A 5,853-nucleotide genomic window follows, 5' to 3' on the forward strand; every position below is an offset into this window, starting at 1 on the left:
GATAGAATAGAACAAATATATGAAAGATAAGACATTTATTTATTCATATTAAGACAACTTAGACGACAAAATCTTTTCCGTTTTCGATTCCAAATCATTACGACGACTGATTGGAAATATGACTTTCTGTGGACAGTGATAGTTTTGAATAGTTACAATTTGTGTAAGCGGTAGACGATATGCCATAAATAGGAAAAAGTTATCTTTATAGACCTGTCAAATAAAAGTGTTAGACGATGAGATAGTACTGTATAAGGTCCAGAATAAACATTGCCTACAATTGTGAATGTTTGAGCAAACATATCTGGGCCGAGTGCTCAACTGAGCGATGCTTCTTTTCACCGGGGGGGGGGGGGGTATTTTTTTTTTTTTTGGGGGGGGGAATTATTTTAACAACCACTAAGGAAAAAGATAAGAAAAGAAACAAAAGTTGACTGTCAGCATTGTTATTTGTTTTATACATTGAAAAAAACTAGTGATTAAAACAGAAGACATGCGATAGATTACCTTCAACCTTGCTGAATATCATTTTATAGTGTAGCCGAGTCTAGCTTTCTGTAGATATATAATAAGAATCGTTTTACAGCAACTAAAAGAAAATCCAACTTTGTAAGCTTTTAATTATAATTAATCATAAACTATGTGACCTTGAATTTTATGTCATGGTAAAGAGTAACTGGTACCCTATCTGATAATACTTTATTCATAACTCCACTGCCAAGAATGACTTTGCAGCAGCCTTTTCAAAATGTTTTTGTTTGGCTGAAGCAACGAATGCGGGTCAAAAGCCAATACGAATTTTGTTAATTCAGTCCGAAAACAATTCCTGAATCATTTACATGGACTTTGTGCATTTGAATAGAAAAGTTGTTGATGTTAATTCAAGAAAAGCTCAAGAAAAGGCTTATTGACAAGCAAGATTCTTCTCTTTGTTATGATGACGTAATCTTGGCTTCATTCCCATCCCCTTGTTTAAAGATACTATGTCCCTTTTGCAGCCAACATCAAATTCTGTAGAACTTTGCAGGAATTGTGAATATGTCATGTATGTCCTATCTGTGAAATTTAAACTTCAGCAGTGTCCTAATATTCAAATTATGCAAGGAAACCCGTTTACTTGCTAGTCTTCACTGTCAGACACTGTTGAGTGACTGACTGGTTTTTTTCTTCTTTGGTAATAACATACATAAAATGAGCTGTAAAGGGTAAATGAGCATTTGTGTACATCAATAACCCACTTCTTCTCATGGCCAAAATTAAACTGATTGAATTTTTGCGTAGCATAAAACGTACGACCATTCGGTACAATGGTCTGAAAATCAAAGTATTACTTACTGGCTTTATAGTTCCTAAGTCGATTCGACAACTAATAGTCGTTATTTCCCCACTTACAGACAATTTCCAAGCCCCCATTTTTTAGGGAAGTTCTAAATTAGTATTATCTTTCAAATGCCGTTGGAATTTAACCTTTTCATTGTTTGGGCCTGCAAAAGGGACATCGTACCTTTAAGAGCTAAGAGTCGTTCAAAATGGAAAAAGTTTATTCGGGATTCTAACCTTTTTCCACGAGACTCTAGTGTCAATATCTTACGTAGATATTCAAGATATCTCTCCATTCTTTACTTCCTAATTCTTTGAGTTTGGTAAACTTTTGCGTTGCCATTTGCTAGTTGGAACAAATACCACAATAATGCACCTTGTATGTGAATGGCGTCATACTAGTGGATTTGAATAGAGAGACATGAAAAGGGGGTTAAACATCGGTCTATTTTTGAGAGAGTGAAACAAGAAGTTTGGCTATTTGAAATGTCAATGTTTTTTTTTTAGACCTATGGATTGGAATAAGGTCATATGAAAGCTTAGATACATGTACATGTTTATTGGATCAATGACGCACTAAATCACGGAGCAGAATTTAACTTAAGATAACTTAACCTAATTTAAGATGATTTAAGACCAAAAAGTAACCATGTTCGGTGCACCTGCCTAAACTTATAGGGCCTATACAGGTAGATTTTTAAACACTTTTTAAAGACCCTCCTGCTCAGTCATCCGTTACAGGAAGAAAAAAAAAGAATGGGGTGTCGTTAGAAAGGAAACAAATTATGTCTTACCATGACATTTATTTCAAAGTCAAATTGGTTATGAATTTTTGATTATGAGCTACCAAAGTTGGGCTTACATTTTTTGTTATATATATATATATATACGCACTGTACATTTACAGCATATTCTGAGTGTCTGAAAACAGCTTTGACGGACATTGTATGTATGCCTACATTTGACCCGCCATCTGGTAGAAATGATCACTACCGTTTTACTTAAACAAAACAATTTTGTTATTACTAATTCACCCCAAGGCGAACTTTGATTATAGTTTCATATCCTACCTTACTAATCCGTGGGCCAAGGTCAACTAGCCATCAATCGTACGATATTCTACCTCGTTCAATGCTATCTTAACTCGTGGCCGATGTATTTTATGTCGAATTTGGCGATAATTGCGAATTATCATGATTTATCACAATACTTTGCTCATGTGTTATCGACCATACATCCTAACATACCCCTTCTTTTCTATTCATTTTTTTTTAGACAGGAGATGATGTAAGGGGAGAGGGGGCAATTACAAGTAAAAGCCGATACCTCTTTGTTATCGTTTCATGTTATATTCATTGAACAACCGATAAATGAAATCGAGAAAATCCACATTCGACTACCATTCAGAAATATTAAGGAATTTATTTTCAAAAAGGTTCAGAAAATGTTTAAAAATTATTCAGCAAGGAAAGAAGCATCAGGCTTAAAGCGTTTGAAAATATAACTTGGTTGTCACTCTAAACGAAAAAATAAAAGAACTGGACTGTTTTACCATATCTCAAGGGCATCTTAGCGTACTGTGTTAATTATTGCGATTTTTATTTTATTACCGAGTGAACTCATAAAAGATTTAGAAGCATAAAATTATGCCGGCATTTCTTTAAGTGATAGAAACCTCGTCTGGTGATAAGCTCCGACTAAAAAGGGATACAAATTCCAAATACCTCCGGTAAATATAGAGTTACCACAATAGCGATCAAAGTTATAACCTATTGCATTTCACATTATCATACGAATTCCATATAGTGTAAATTTCTTGGGCATGGGCTTTTCATCAGGTGCTTTTGTGTAAACTTTGTGCGCCAGGAGTGTTAAGTCAAGTGGCGGATCCAGGGGGGGGGGGGCAGGGGGCCCGAGCCCCCCCCCCCCCCCTTGGGAAAAAACGGTTTAAAAACACGTGATTTTTACCTTTGGGGGGGGGGGAGGTTCAAATTTTCAAATTCTCGAGGGCCAAAAAAAAAAATGTGCTCACTAACCCCCCCCCCCCCCCCCCCCCCCACTGAGCGACTTTTCGGCCGGCGCGATTTTCAAATTTTCAGGAGCAAAAAAAAAAATAGTGCATGCGTGCATGAGGGGGGGGGGGGGGGTCTTAGGCTTTTCAATCTTCTCTTCTTGATTAACATATATATTTAAAGGGTCATTCGTACACTCTATTACAAGGCGAGGAGGTGGGGGGGGGGCATTCAGGAGAGAGGGGCCTTTTCTGTGTCCCTTTACACCCTTCTACTTTTCTGTCTCACAATCATGGCTATTCCAAACAAGGGAGCTGGCAAAGAGAGAGTAAACAACAGAACAAACATGCTCACGTTTTATGCTTATAGCCTCAAAAACTGAGGGTTTATTGTTTTCAGTTCAGTTCCACGATACACATGGATGAGACATTAATCTTGTCTCCACATTCGAACGATTCCTTCCTTGGCATTTCAGATAACTTCTCTTTTCATATATACATGTACACAATGCCGCTCATATTATGTGGTTATCATGCTTTTAAAAAGCTTTAATTGAAGAGACATGTAGGCAACCATTGCCTACTTTGCCTCTTTTCAAAGAGATGAAGTTTACATAAATATTCAACAACAATAAAAGCACTCATTTCTGTCAAATTCATCACTTTCATTAAAATCTAATTTCATTCCCTGCTCTGTAAATGCAGATGTACTGTTGTTATTGCTATTAATCAATATCATAACATTGATGGACATACCCTGAAATAATACCCTTTCGAACCATGAATATGCAATTATCCAAGTCTAGATAGCTTTGAAAGAACAAAATTCAGAAAGGTGATCATGACAAAGCTTTTCGCTGGTCCTAAACTGTTAATTTGCAACAGGGTTTGACTGTGCTTTGAATAAGAACAAGATGAGCATCATCTTTATAAAAAAAATGCATTAGGCATCCACATTATTTATTTGACCTATGCATAAGCAGTAGTTGTCGAAGCCTATACAGCTTGAAAATAACTTATTTGCAAAACAGGGGTCCTGTCGAAGCTTGTGGCTGGTCCTAACTGGTTTGTTGCAACAGAGTTTCACTGTAATAAGCAATAACTTTTGAATCTACACAGGAAAAAAACTAGAACAAGAGTTATCTATTTTCGTGTATTTGGTCTGTTCTCACCAATGCGCATGATCGAGCATGAGAAAAATCATGCAGAATATTTGTCCCATTTTGATGATTTTTATGATCTATCGTGCAATGCTAATGAATACTGTTACAGCTAATACTTGAGTTCTGGGCCCTGTAACACAACATTAGTAGTGTCTGGTTGATATTTTGCAATTGCTCACTGTGTATAAAAACATCTTTTCTGCTATAAATGGGACACGAGTACACAACCTAATGACTGATTGATATTTTGCAATTGTTCACTGTGTATAATCAGTTGATCATATAATCAATCTATTAATCGTATGACCAATTACTAATAGCTCTTTGTTAAGAGGTGCTGGTAATTGAATTCCCTATCAAAGGAAACTAGGTTCGTGGTAATTCTCATCGTTTTACCATGCAGTAATGGATTGTGAAGACCAACAAACTATAAATAAACTACTCAAAGCTTACTGGAAATCATATTAATTGAAAAGCCAAAAATTATGCACATGTTGGGCCAACTAGATTGATTTCCTTTCCCCACTCATAACTCAGGTATCCTGTATGTTATATCAAGAGTCATTTGGTAGATGCCATTTATATTTGCACATGTAGTGTTGACATCCAGTAGAGGTTTGTTTGACTTTTTGAAAATGTCTTTTCTGCTATAAATGGGACACAAGCACACAACATGAGTTCTAAGCATGCTTGAATAAAATGAACTTTGAAATAATGACTGTACTATTGGTGAGAAAGAACCACTGCCTGGCTGGAGATGCTCACCTGGTACAAACAATGAAATGCTTGAAATATTTGTTTAATTTTCAAAGAGCTCCTTTAATGTGAATGTGAAAAACCTGTTCAGGCAGTACGCAACAATGTTTCCAGTGGCCTTCACCTTTTCACATCTTGTTTTACCTTCCTGTGATTACGTGCTTTGATCAACATGTTTACATAATCTGTCTACCTCTTCCTCCTGATATTTTAAGAGAGAGAGAGCAAGAGAGAGAAAGAGAAAGAGAAATAAAGAGAGAGATACACAGAGAGAGAGAGAGAGGGGGGAGAGAAGGGGAGAGGGATAGAGAGAGAGACAAACATGACATGTCTAACATGGAGACAGAGACAGAAAGAAAAAAGAAGAAGATAGGATATACAAAGATACAGACATATCAAGAAACAGGCAGTAATTCAAAAGAAACGAAAACATGCAGGAAGAGACAGACATACAGAAACTTAAATACAGAGACAACTTTTGAATTGAAAATGGAAGTACATGTAAATGGTAATGTACTATTATGTATCTTCGGTTCTTTGCATATTTGAAAAAAAATACACAGACTGTCTGAAGAAAAATGAATGATAATTTTGTAATATAAA

The sequence above is a fragment of the Strongylocentrotus purpuratus genome, unplaced genomic scaffold (genome assembly GCF_000002235.5).
Source record: "Strongylocentrotus purpuratus isolate Spur 01 unplaced genomic scaffold, Spur_5.0 spur5_scaffold_8, whole genome shotgun sequence".
Classification (NCBI taxonomy): domain Eukaryota; kingdom Metazoa; phylum Echinodermata; class Echinoidea; order Camarodonta; family Strongylocentrotidae; genus Strongylocentrotus; species Strongylocentrotus purpuratus.